The following is a 13,849-nucleotide window of genomic DNA, read 5'->3' as shown; positions in this document are numbered from 1 at the left end:
GTCCTCCCATGACCATCCAGGCTCAAGCCCGGAGGTGGTTCTCCTGGGGCCGGTCAGAGGCGCGGGCGTGGAAGGTGAGCGTGAGGTCCCCGCGTGGTGCCTGCTCTCTCCTGTCTGCCGGGGCTTCTTTCACCCTCTTCCTTCCACTCTGGCCATCCTGGGGAACAATAAAAACATCTAAAATATTTGCATTCTATCCGAGTTACCACCACATTTTCTGTAATTATCCCCGCTGCTAAAATCATTTTCTCATGTGCTTTTTGAGCAAAAAGGGAGGGGCAGCAGGAGCAAATTAATTCCTTGGCAAGAAAAATCTAATTAATCAAAAACGGTTCTGAGAGACTCAGAGCCTCTTCGGCCCATGAAAACAGCAGCCAAAACGGGAGCGGGAACACTTAGCTTAGCAGTAAGAAAAAATAAATTAGGCACTTCCTCAGAGAGCAGTTTTCGTGAATGTGCGAGCGAGAGGCAAGGTAGCATGAGAGTAAGAGCAGGGGCTGGGGTCCGTCTGAGGTGGTCTGGAATCCCAGCTCTGCCATTTCCTGCTGCATCACCTTGAGCAAGCTACCTCGTCCCGTTGGGCCTCAGTCCTCCCATCTGCAAGGTGGGGATAACACCCTGTCTCATAAAGTCAGTGGGGAAACTGAGATGATGTCGGTGAAACCTTTACCATGTTTGTCACGTGGAAAACACTAAGTGTCAGTGATGATTTATTAGCTTCCTCAAGCACCGATGCTATTACATAAATAGCAAACTTTGGGGAGACATTTTTTTTAACTTTTTCAAAAGCCGTTTTTAAATAGCTTCAACTAAATGTATTGTATTTTCAGGAAGACCTACTAACGAAATAGGAAGAGAGGTATGAAGACATTTAGTTGTAGGAATGCCCATCGTGCTGTTCATTCTAATAGGAAAAAAGAAAACTATCTAAATGTCCTAAAATGGGAATTGGTAACAGAAATCCTGGCATACCCAGAAAACGAATAATGACTCCTCAGAGTGGGTATCAAAAGGGATGCTGATTGATGGAGACGTGGGGGTTGGAGAGCAGGAAGGTGTAGGAAGCCAGTTACCAGTTTGGCAAGTATAAACCATATTTATAGGCTTCAACACATTTTCTACCTGTGTGTGTATACGTACAGAGAAGAATCTCTGAAAGGATGAAAGGCTTTTTTTTTTTTTTTGAGTATTTGCTCTCTTCTTTTAACCATCTGTATTTTTAAATTCCTTTATTATGAGTATACTCTTTACAATTTAAAAAATTTTGAACTTTTACTTTTTATAGACAACCATAGATTTCCTTTTTTTTTTTTTTTAAGATTTTATTTATTTGTCAGAGAGAGAGAACACAAGCACAAGTAGGGGGAGCGACAGGCAGAGGGAGAAGCAGGCTCCCCGCTGGGCAGGGAGCCCGAGGCAGGACTCGATCCCAGGACCCTGGGATCATGACCTGAGCCAAACGCAGCCACCTAACTGACTGAGCCCCCCAGGCATCCCGAGAACCTTAGATTTCCTAATTCTACCCTAATTCTACCTCCCCCAATTCTACCCTAATTCTATCTCAGAGCTCTCAGGACGTGACCCTGGAATGATTTAAAGGCCGCCTAGAGGCTCTGTTAACACGGAAGATGCACGGTATCTGGGCCCTGTTGTCAGCCGGGCACCCCCAGGATGAGCACCGAAGCCGCCAGGGCCGTGCCTCCCCGGTTACCAGGCCACAGCCCCTGCGAAAGAAATCATCTCCCATGGATGTTAACTGGGGTCATCAATGGAGCAGGGGGTTTCTTTGCTGAGCCATACCTGCCGGCTTTGTCCTCTTTGGGGACGAGGAGCAGGGGACCCTGTCTGCCTGCCCTTTGCCTTCCCTTTACCCCCCACCGCCCCACCCCCCGGCTGGGGAAGGTGGCCGCTCTAAGGCCCGACTGGGCTGCCAGCCCCCCGATCTCCTTTTCCCCAGCCCTCCGCTGCCAGCCGCCCGCACAAACCCAGGGCTGCCAAGGACGACGACCTCCTTCCCCGCTCTGGCCCTCATCAGCCAGCGCCCTGTGCTCTGCTGAGGCACCAGCAGGCCTTTTCCTGCCCTCCTCGCACGGAAACACACACCGGTTCCGCCTGGGAGAGAAAGTCAGCGGTGGTGTCCATCGCTCAGAGCCACGACTGCAGGCTCGGGGGGCAGTGCCTAGGGAATCAGACCACCATACAGACCACCAGCCCTCAAATGTCCCAAGGCAAGCCTCAAGGCTTCAGTTTCAGGTCCCCTGTCACCTCCATGTACAGTCTGTGGAAAGTTCCAGGGGGGAAAAAGAGTCCCCAGGCTTTGAGCATGGCTGGGCAAAGCAGAAAGGCGATGTTGTCCTAAGAGTTGAGGGCTCTGCCGGAAGTTCGATGACCCACCTTCAAGGCTTTTAAGAGCTTTCCCCCAGAGACCCCCGCAAGCATGAAGCAGGTGCCCATCCTTGAATCTCTGATGGAAGAAACAAACCTTGAGGCAAAACAACGAAATAGAACATTTTGGCTGCGGAAGTTAAAGAGAAAACAGTAGATGGAAAATTGGAACAATAATAATAACTCCCTCCAAACAGCTAGACTTGGATTTTTTTGTATTCATTCGGTTCAACAAACGCTACGTGTGTCTCCATGTGTTGGGTCTACAAGCATTATAAAGACTGGGACGAAGTCACCCTGGGGAGCTCCCCATCTCCTCGATGTATTCCTTTGGGTTCCTTCAAGTGGCTGGTTGTGTTTTCCATAAGTAGCCAGCCAGGGCAGTGTGTCTGGTCATACATCTCCTTTCCAGACCTCGCTACCGCTCCATCCAAGTGTGGAGCCAATCCCCCCCGCCCCGGGGGTTCACACAGTCCCCTGTGACGGCCTTGACAAGTAGGACCCAGCAGACGAGATACCGCCCCCTTCGGAGGCGGGCTCATAAAAGCAGGTATGATGTCTGCTTGGTCTCTCTCCTTGCTGGACCCTCACATGTGGGTGCCACCGAGGAAGCCCAAACTAGTCCGTGTGGAGACAGTTCATGGGCAGGTCCACACGGAGAGGAATTAGACCCCCAGCTTCAAGTCAGCCTCAGTCGGCAGAGTGGGGAGCAAGTGAGCCTTCCAAGGAGCACAGTCTCCAGCCTTCGAGTCCTCCAGCTAAAGTTCTAGACACCATGGAGTGGAAGCAAGCCCTCCGTGCTGTGCCCTCTCTGCTTTTATAGGTGAGCCCAAGAAACGGTTGTCGTAAGCCACTAAATTTCGTGAAATGTGTTCCTCAGTCATAGTGACGGGGACATCTTGGTTTTGTGAACCGAGCTCGGGTTTTCAGAGCCAGAGAGACCTGTTTTTAAATCCCAGCCTTGCCGTGTCCCAGTAAAGGGACGCAGGCAAAGTCACTTAATCTGTCTTGAGCCCTCACTTTGCCCCTCTGTAAAATGGGAATAACACTAAGACCACTGGAGCGAGAGGAGAGACTGTGGAGCGAGACCCAAGGAGTCGAGGAAGGGGAGTTCGAAAGCCTGAAATCAGAAAGGTCAGAAGGGGTGTCACAACAAATGAGGCCAGGCGTCTAGAAGGAAAGGGGAAGCAGCTCAGGGAATAGAGAGCAAGTAAGGAAGCGTTAGACAACCGTCCGGGAGAGGGGCTCAGAACAGCAGAGCAGGCGTGTGGCCACAAAAGGACCAGGACCAGGGAGACAAAACCACAGGGAGGCAGCTTTTAGCTCAGCACCAGGTACTTTTCACACCCAAAGATGGGAAAGTGTGACTGGGAAGCAGTGTATTTCCCATCACGAGGGGTATTTGACCCAAGGCAGGGCGCCCTTGGGATAGACAGGCGGAGCACCCAGAATCTTCACCGGAAGCACTGGATCCGAGGAATTTTACAGCCTAGCCCACTCCGAGACGCCAACTGTCACCAAGCCCCTTTGTCACTCCAGTATGCTGCCCTCATCAATGCTCAGCCCGCCTTGTCACCAGCTGATGTTTTCCTTCTGCATTTCTATCTATTCTATTCTGTTCGTCCGTTTGTATAGTTTGTCATCTCCTCCCCCCGCTACTATCATTGACTACACATCAAATTGCCCCAGAGTTTAGTGGCTTACAAACGTTTACTATCTCACAGTTTGGGGGGGTCAGGAATCCAGGGTGGCCAGCTGGGGCCTTTGGCTTTGAGCTGCACAGGCTGCAGTCACGATGTTGGCCAAGCCCCCACGCCCCTCAAGGCTGAGCGCTGGGGGGTGGGGGGGGTCGGCTTCCTGGCTCAGTCACGTCGGCGTTGGCAGGATTCTGTTCCTTGTGGCGTTGGACTGAGGCCTGAGTTTCTCAGGAGCCGTTGGTTGGTCAGAGGCCGCCCCTGGTTCCTGGCCAGGCAGGTGTGTTCATGGAGCATCTCACAGCAGGGCAGCTTGCTTCGACAGAGTGAGGGAGAGGGTGAGAGAGAGAGAGCTAAGATGAAAGGCACAATCTCTGTACCCTCATCGGAAGTGTCCCCCCATGACCGTGGCTATATTATATTTCTTAGAAGTGAATCCCTGGATCCAGCCCACACTCAGGAGTGGGGATTTGTACAGAGCTGTGACTTCCAGAAGTCATGGCTGCCATCTTCCTTTAGCCAGTCCTCGCAAAGTTCAATGACAGCAGGAGCTTCATCTGCCTTTTTCCCTTCCTCATGCCAGCGCCTGAAGCGTAGATGTTCGATGGACATTTTTAACCGAATGAACAAGAGAAACTCTAAGCCCCATGAGCTCCCAGTGCTGCACTGTAGAAAGCATGCTTGTTGAATGAGTGAATGGATGGATGGATGGATGGATGAGTGGATGAATGAGCTCGATGTCCCTTTGCGAACATTTGTCACAGTCCCCAAATCACTATTAAAAAATAAGTTTAGGAGACTGAGTGGCTTAGTAGGTACCATGAAAAAATAGGGATTTTCAGGCCGAATTACCCATAAATCTTATTTCCAAACCATGTGTCCACGAGTCCATCTTAAAGATGCGTAAATAACTTAGGAATCTCTCCAGAAGACATGTGGCAAGAAGGCCTATTGCCTCTTGGGAGTAGGATGGAAGGCAGACCTTTATTCTCTTGCCAGGTCATGGCAGGGGCTCCGGAGAATTTAAATTTGCATAATTGTTTCCCCCTGACTGGCTCCCCTCCCTGCTAAGGCTGATGGCCTGGAGATGCCTTTCCAAGTGACAAGTATATTGTCAACGCAGAGCAGATCCATGCACCAGGCCCACTGATTGGCAGGCCTATCAAATCACAAAGGAGGCCCCAAATGAGCAACTTGGGGGACCGGACCTGCAGGAGGAGGCTGGTGAGAACATGTTCTCCCCGCCCCCACCCCCACCCCTACTATGGCTGTTAATTGAGAAGGGGAGCCTCAATAAATTATATTGAAAACAGATAAACAACTCAAGCTGTGTTTATTAAAGAAATAGCAAATGGCACGATGCCAGCACGAATGAGCTTTGCTGTAATCAGTGTATTTATTTCACCAAAAAAAAAGCCTGTCTGGGCTTCTTTTAAGCCTGATAAATTCATTATGCTAAGTTTCAGCCTCCATAGAACTGAGGCTTTTCTATATGTTAATTCATTGTAGTAAATAATTATTCTGTTTGGCTGAGGGAATGCATGTCTCTATAATTTAATAATTGGGAGGGTTATTACATGTGATTAATACGAATCATAAGCAAATACTGAGATTATAATAAAGAAGGTCGGTGGGGAGGTGGGAAAGACGCTCCAGCCCCCACCCTCACCCCTTCTCCCCTTGCAGAGTGAGGGATTCGGTCCTTGGACGAGAGATGGCCTTCGTATGCATCTGAGATCCGCTTCCAATACATGGCATGCTTCTCTCTGGAGCTCCGCAATGTGCCTCTGTGTGTCTGTATTTCAGAGGTGAGAAAGGAGGAGAGAGAGGACCTAGAGAGAGGCGGGGCCTCGAGTGGCCGGAACCTCCAGACCAGAGGCTCCCAGATGCTCATCAGAGCCCCGGCCTGTCCCTTCCACGCTGACCAGAGACATTTTCAACAATCCTCAGTGAAATGAGAACAATAAAAACCATGTAATGGCTTTTCCACAGAACCAAAATGTCCCCAATTTTTTTCAAAATTGTGGGATCATCCCTCACCCAACTGGGGTATTAAAAAAATGTCCTTTTGTGAAATAAGGATCATCAGTAACCTCTTTCTCTATCCCGTTACTTGGGAAAAATGAAAAGCCAGCAACTTTTGACCTCTTCTCTCCAATGTGTTTTGTTCAGAAATGTAGCAGTCTGTGACACCCCAAATCTTAGAACCTCTGCTTTAGACCAGAGCCCTCTGGCCTCAGGAGTGAGACCGTCCTGGGACCAGACTCCCATACCTGATTTTCCTGGGCTCTTTCCTTGTTTATTAAATGGAGAAATTGATTAACCCTATATATGAATCCAACAATCCAAAAATATTAACTGGGCATCTACTATGTGACAAGTACTATTCTAAGCACGGATGATAAAACACTTGATGTATTTTAGCAGATAATCGATTTAGTTGAAGAAATGGTACCCCTATCAGTGTAGAGATTTGCTGCACTTGACCAAGGCCAAAGGGCAATGTGTGGCTCTTAATAAGGGATCAGTAGTGTTTGTTGACCACACCAATGACTGTACCACATTCATAGTTGATACGAGATGATAGATATGAAGTTTCTTTACGTATTTCAATATTGTTGTTGTTGTCCTTATTCCTGCCAAAAAAGGGAAATGGAGCTTTCGGGCCCAGCCAGGGCCAGCTGGGAAGCCCTAGGGGATCAATGCCTACTAGAAGTCACATGAGCAGACACCCCATGATCCTTCCAGACATGGCTACGGTGCTGCCCTGCCGGGTGGCTTCCCCTCCTGGCCTACACACAACACCTGCTCTCTGAGCCCCGCGGTCCTGATTCTGACCCCAGCCTCTCTCAGTCCTGGCCTTTCCCAGACCGGCTCTGGCCAATGGGTCCACGTCCAGCCTCGGGGAGCTTCCGCCCCTGCCCCCTCCCCTGCTTCCCAGACTGGGACACGATGGTTTGGGCAGAGGTTTCCGGGGCTGGGTTGTCTCTTGCCAAACATGCCTCCTCTCTCCAAGGGACCAGTGAACCTCATAAGGTACAAGCCTGGCTGCCTCGTGGGTACCGGTGAGCTGGGCCAGGATCAGTGCTCCTGGGAACGTGGTACACCTGAAGCCGTGGCGAGGCAAGAGCTTCAAAATTTATTAATTCCTTCAAAGTAAATTGAATTTAGACGTAGTTAATGCCAGCCATTGTGCAAAGTGCTGAGCGGACAGCAATGAACAAACAGGCAAAATCCCTGCCCCTGCGATCCTCAATTTTTAGCAAACAGATGCAAATATATGTGATAGAATCCCAGAGAGTGATCAATGTTACAAAGAAAAATAAAGCAGGACAATGGGATCGGGGGGCAGAAAGGGCCTCTCCGAGGAGGCGACATTTGAGGTGGACCGCATAACATCCAGGAGAAAGGCCTTTCGGGCAGAGGGAACAGCAAGTGCAAGGGCCCTGAGGCCTAATGCTGGAATGTTTTAGAAATGGCCAAGAAGGCCAATATAATAAGAACTGGAAGGGCCACAGACTGAGAGAAGAGAGGATAACGGGCAGCTGCTTTATGTGGCATGTAAACACAATTGTGAGGACTCTGGATTTATTCTAAGTATTTAAGAAACTATTTAGAAATTTTCTAATAAATCAAAAGTAAGGGGAGGCTCAAGCTGAGGCCTGGCCTAGCCAATTGCAAAGTCAATAAAAAGGGTACCTGTCTTCAGAGAATTCCTTCTAGCCTTTTATTCTTCCTATACCCTCCAGCCCCACCTGATACCCCACCCCAGATCTTTTGTCGTCTCTCATTCCACTACTCATTTTGGCCACTGGCTCGTCAGCAAACCATCCTGAAGGGGGGGATGGCCAGCATGTGCTGAGCACCATGACATGCCCAGGGTTGGTTGCCTGGATGAACGCTACCAAAGATGAGCCTGGCTTGACAGATAGTACCAGACACGGGATCAGAGGAGTTGGTTCTAGTCCAGCTTTGCCATTTAATGGCTGTGTGATCTTGCACAAGTTACTCAACCTCTCTGGTCTGTCTTTGTCTTTAAATGACAATTGCAATAACTGCTCTGCTAGCCTCACGTGGTGTGAGGACCCAGTGCGATAGCACTTCAGGTAAACTGTAGAGCAATGTACCCTTGTCAGCTGTCCCTGCAAGCTGGTTATAAGCACGAAACCCTGAGCCTGCCTATAGGCTCAGGCCTTCGTGGCTAAATGGCCTTCAAACACCATCCTTCCTGACTTCCCTGGGTCCTGGGCCCCAGAGCAGTCTCATCTCCATTTCCTCCTTCAAACTAACACGTTTCACCCTTTCTCGGCTCTCTAGGAAATACTGACCCTTGAGATCTCGAAGGGCATAGAACACATGTATAGCGCGTGCAGGGCGTGGATTCACGTCTGACACATCCCGCGCTGGGCTAGGATTTCCTCCAGATTCCTACCTCAACAGCCTTCCCTACACACACGCGTGCACACACACACACACACACACACACACGTCAAGAGGGCCCCCGAGCACTCGCATCGGGGATGATGGGAGATCCTTGGTTTGTTCATTTACTCAGTCTGGCAGGCAGGCAGGCAGGCGTCAGACATCTGCTCTGGGCCAGGCTCCGTGCTAGGTGCCGAGGCCCCGCAGTGAGCTAGGCAGGCCTGGCCCTGGCCTGAGCGGAGCTTCGTCCAAGCTATGCAGTTTCCCAGCACCCAGGGAGCCACAGGGGGCTGCCTCCCTCCAAGGGCTCAGGGCGGGCTAGGGCTCCTCTGAGGAAATGTCTGTGTCACCTCCCTCAAAACCGTGCTTGCCATTCTGCGGAGCGGTCCCTGGGACAACTAGCCTTTCTCCATTGACCAGCCACCCTGCAGCCCTGGAGACCAGGGACTCTGTCCTGGCTCCATCATGCGGGTCAGTTTATACCTTTGGACACATCCCTTCTGCTCTCTGGGCCACCCGGTGCCCCGTCCGTCACAGGAAGGGCTGCAGCAGCGAAGATTCTTCGCAACCTTCAGGTGTCCTGGACCCTCCTCGTGATTTCTGTCCCGTACGCCCCTTCCACCTCGGGTCACTCAGTTTTATTTAACAGTTACTTACACTGTGCTTAGTACGTGCTGGGAAATGTCGCAAGAGCTTTATCTGTGTTCACTCATTTAACTGTCTAGACACCCTTCCGAGGTGGCTCCTGTTTTCCAGATAAGGAAACGGTAGCAAAGCAAAGCATTTGCCCATCACCCCACAGCCCCTAAAACGGAGCTCGTTCTCTTAACTCTTATAGTATGCTACTGCTCTTAATATTTTTCTTTCAACCGATTCACTTTTTAATGTCAATTTCTGTTTTTTTAAAGACTTGCAAAGACTTTAAAGACTTTAAAAACTATATGACTTGTCATAAATAGAAGAGACACGTTAAAATGCATGACTATTCTATCGAAAACTCAGTATTTCTCCATGCAACTTCTAAGATTATCTCTCAGACTACCAGGGGACACTCAGGGACACCTGGAGGGGACACGCTGAGGGCTTTTCCAGTCCCATTACACTGTGACTTTCTGTCACTTCCAGGCACCTGCAGGCTTCCTGGGGAGGAAAGCCTCACGGCTCTCTGGCCCTCCCCCCGCCCCACAGGATTGCCGCTCAGCCTTGCACACTGTGAGGACTTCCAGGGGATTCGGCTGCTGCCAGCCTGGGGCTTCCACGATTCACCTGCCTCCTCCATTGCAGGTAAAACACCCACGCAGGGGCTAGCAATTCTGCAGCTGAGGCTCCCTCTGCCCTTGACTTTCACAAAAGACAACCCACTGGAGGAAATGTGTTCAACCTCCTGCCAGCGCAGTAGAGAATTTTCCATTGCCCTGGGTCCATGGGGCCCTTCAGGGAACATGAGTGGCAACTGCAGGTGTGGGGGATGGTGGAGGCAGGGGGCTCTTTGCTGCCTGGGCCCCTGCTGGAGAGGGATTTGCAGGGTAAAGGCGTTAATCACACTTCTGCTGTCCCAGCACTTTCCAAACCCGCATGTCTCCCACCACTCATCCCTCTGTCCCTGCACTAGGCTCCAAGCATTTCCTTGCACTGACAGTGGAAGGGAGAAGCGGGGAATTGATGGCCTGGGACAAAATGCCTCCCCTCACATTGAACAGTCTTCTTTAACTCAGAGCACAACTTCACTTGGAGAAGATGGAACGCTTAGGGGAGCCAAATCCTGCAAATGCCAGTGAGCAGCACGCTGGGTGCTCACGGTGCCCGGCTGGCTATCACTCAGAGGGCGTAGCTGAGTCCGAGAGGAGAAATTGACTTGGAACCCCACCACCACCACGAAGTTTGAATCCTGTCTGTACCACTCTGGCAAGTGTGAGTGTGAACTTGGGCAAGTCATTCACCCTCTTTGGCCTCCACTTCTTCATCTTCAAAGTGGGGATAATATCCGGGGGTCTGCCCAGCTCAAAGGGCCATTGTTGGGACAGAATGACAGGTGGCTCTGAATGTGTCGTGCTAGCAATGAAACCCCCCTTGGATGTGGGAGGAGGACATGACGAGGTACCACCATCACCAAACATAGTGCCTGGGGCCAGGAGGGTTAGTCTGAGATGTGCCCTCTGAAAATGAGGACACGGTCCTACCCACCACTGTGGCTGTAGGAATTTGTCAAATGAGGCATCATTTAACCCATAAGACAACCAGACTCTCAGGAGGGTAGGATGCTAATAAAATGAAGTCTTGACCACTTTCAGGGTTAAAAACATTTTCAAACTCCTTATTTTGTTCTAGAATGAAATAAAGGCTTGATTCCCATTGCATGTAGTTTACCAAGTAAAATTTGGCGTGGGCAGGAGGGAACAACTTTAGTTCGGTTGGAAATTCCAATAGATGGCAGATACTTGGGTTTGGTTTAGGCGCCAAGTAGGAGGGTTGTTTGCCCTCATTTGGGTTTCAGGTCTGTTCATTTGGGTTCCCTGGGTCTGGCTGAGCGCATGACATTCATCACACTGTGCTTTTCCAGTATGTTTGCAAGTCAGGCTCCGTTTGATAGACGGCACTCAGATTTGGCTATCCCTACTAAGAGAATAAGCTGGCATAGCTGCTTACCTGACAGATGGAGCTTCCACCCACTGCTTTATTCGTTCATTCACTCATGCATTCATTCAACAAACATGCCTTAAACCCCTCCGGTGCCAGGCCCTCTACGGAATGCTGGGGAAAATAAAGATTGGACTTAGCGTCTGATCTCAAGAAGCCCACAGTCAGGTGAGAAACAAGCTTGTGGAGAAATATATTACAGTGTTTAGCGTGTCAAGAGCTAGGGTCAAGGACACAGAACACCGGAAGCGGATAAGGACAAAGGATTAAAGCAGCAGTGTGGGCCAGTCTTCCTGGATTAGGGGCTCCTGGTCTGGACCTTGAAAGATGGAGTAGAAGTTCACCAGCTACATGACATTTACTGCATTCTGATTTGTATTTATTTCCATGGATGTGTTTATTTCTGCACAAGGGTACACACACACACACACACACACACACACACACACACATCATCAGCACCAGGAAGGCAGGGAGTTGCCTTGCTTACAGCTGCACCCCCAGCACCCAGACAATGAAGGGCACATGTTTGTTAAGTGAATAATAGGTCGGAGGTATTCTAGTCAAAGAGCAAAGCCTATTCAAAGGGGACACTAACAGGAACCGAGTTAAAAAGGACAGAGAGGCTATTTGCACTGACGGTGGAAGAGGAAAGCTGCGGGCTGGCTCAGGAACGGGCAGCTGCTGAAATGCTCCCCCCGTGGGCCGCCTCCTGCAAGGGCGGGAGTTACCTGACAAGGAGCAGGGGGACGCTGCTGAGGCTTTCAAAGTGGCTATATATTTTTTTAAGATTTTATGTATTTATTTGACAGAGAGAGTGAGCACGAGCCGGGGGAGAGGCAGAGGGAGAGGGAGAAGCAGGCTCCCCGCTGAGCAGGGAGCCTGATGCGGGGCTCGATCCCAGGACCCTGAGATCATGACCTGAGCTGAAGGCAGACATTTCACTGACTGAGTCACCCAAGGGCCGCGGGAAGTGGCTATATTTTTAGACGGGTTCCGGTACCCCATCCGCACACACACAAACTCCATTTCTGCACGAAATTTGCCTGGAAACAGGCAGAGAAGGTTGGCACCAGCCTGGGGGCAAGAGCATGAACCAGTGAGAAAAAAACAGAGCCAAAAAAGGATTGTTGGTACCAAATAATCCTTCCTCCTCTGACAAGCCAAAGCCCTGGAAAGGGCTAAGGTGCCAGGTACAGAGCTAAGGAGGCCGCTCTCCGGGAGCTAACGCTTGGAACGGTAGCAACGTGAGCCGATAGAGTTCATTTCAGATTCTAGGGGCTTCGGACTGGTGGCCTCATGACCAAACAGCCAGGACCTGGAGGGAAAGCAAAGAGCCTAAACTTGAATACCACACTTATCCCTTATCACCGAGCCAGAAAGGTCACCGGGGCATTGGGTCCGCAAACGCCAACAGCGAACTCATGCCGGCCCCTGCCAAAAGGTGCAGATCGCGTCACCAGGACGACAGCCCCTGTGAGATCAGAGCGGAGGGCAAGGACGCAACTTCATGCTCCAAGGGGAGAGGCGAGCGGAGGCCCCGCATCAGCCTTTGCCGGCCCAGCTGTTCCCCAGGAAGACGCCCTCCCTGCAGCGCCGCGGGGAAAGTGCCAGAGAGAAGGAGCACAGAGCAAGGGGGAGGGAAGTCCCGGACGCTGTTCACAAAGGCAGGCAAGGGCCTCCAGCCAGAACAGGACCCGGTGGGGCCAGGACAGAGCGGCCGAAAGTCACCTGCGCCCTGGACGCTGAGGAGGGGTGACGCTCGGAGGAGGTGAAGCGGCTCGCGACAGCGACAGCGTCAGCATGGAGGCGTTTCCCCCAGCACCAAGACGCGCCTGCTGAGCGAAGGAGGTCCCCTGGCCCACACCTCTTCCTTTAACGGGGTCGCCCACCGCTAGCTGGCAGGGGCCGGGCAGCCCTGGAAACCATTCCTCACCTTAGCCCAGGCACCCCGGCGATGCGGGAGGAGGAGCACCGCGCTGGGAGTCCCGAGTTCTTCCGGTCGAGGCTGCAGTGTCCGCATCGGTAAACCGGGAGCGTCAACGCTCGTCCCCTGAGTGTTGTGAACCTCGCACAGCAGGTGGGAGGTCGCCCGGGGAGGGCAGGCGTTTGCCTGTATTTTCCACAGGTGAGGGCCTGGGTGATGAGATTTAAGCCCAAGAAATCAACAAATGGGAAGCAAAACGAAAATTCCTGTGTGAAAACAAAAATTCAGCTGGGTAAACCTGAAGACCTAATTGGCTTTATTGAGCGGTTCATAAATCCGGCAGCCTCTTCCCACCTAGCAAGCAGGAGGGAGCTGCGAAGAGCTGGGTACAACGGAAGGCTTTTTTTTTTTTTTTTAATATATATATATATATAACAAGAATGAGGGTAGAGCAAGGTTAGCAAAAAGAAAAGCAAGGCTCTTTTCAGGCAAGTTCACCTTCCCCTAGGGGTTCTTATTAGGTGGATTACCTCATCTTCTTTTGGAGGATGGAGAGGGCCCATTGGGACACATTACCTCATTGATGCTCATCAGAAAATTCCTGACTGACCAGCTAAAACTACATTCCAGGGGGGAGATTGTAACTACAATTAGGTTAGATATGAAGTCCTGGGTTTGTGACTTGGCCTAAGTGACGCCATTTCAGGCCTGTGATTTTTTTTAACACCTAACTGTTCGTTCGGTGCTCTTTCTCCAAAGCCATGCCTACCGACAGGTCAAGAGT

General features: G+C 50.9%; 1 long non-coding RNA gene across 1 annotated transcript; it reads right to left on the bottom strand.

Annotated features, from left to right (window-relative positions):
• Positions 1-4,076: 4,076 nt before the first annotated feature.
• Positions 4,077-13,270, bottom strand: LOC103659393. Its single transcript, XR_567478.2, has 2 exons — positions 13,075-13,270; positions 4,077-4,395 (listed from the first exon to the last, which is right to left on the bottom strand). It is a non-coding gene; the product is annotated as an uncharacterized LOC103659393 (long non-coding RNA).
• Between the last annotated feature and the right edge of the window lie 579 nt (positions 13,271-13,849).

The sequence above is a fragment of the Ursus maritimus genome, unplaced genomic scaffold, assembly GCF_017311325.1.
Source record: "Ursus maritimus isolate PB19 unplaced genomic scaffold, ASM1731132v1 scaffold_23, whole genome shotgun sequence".
NCBI classification, from domain to species: Eukaryota; Metazoa; Chordata; class Mammalia; order Carnivora; family Ursidae; genus Ursus; species Ursus maritimus.
Note: the sequence above shows the minus strand (reverse complement) of the source record. Positions and strands in the feature narration are given on the sequence as shown.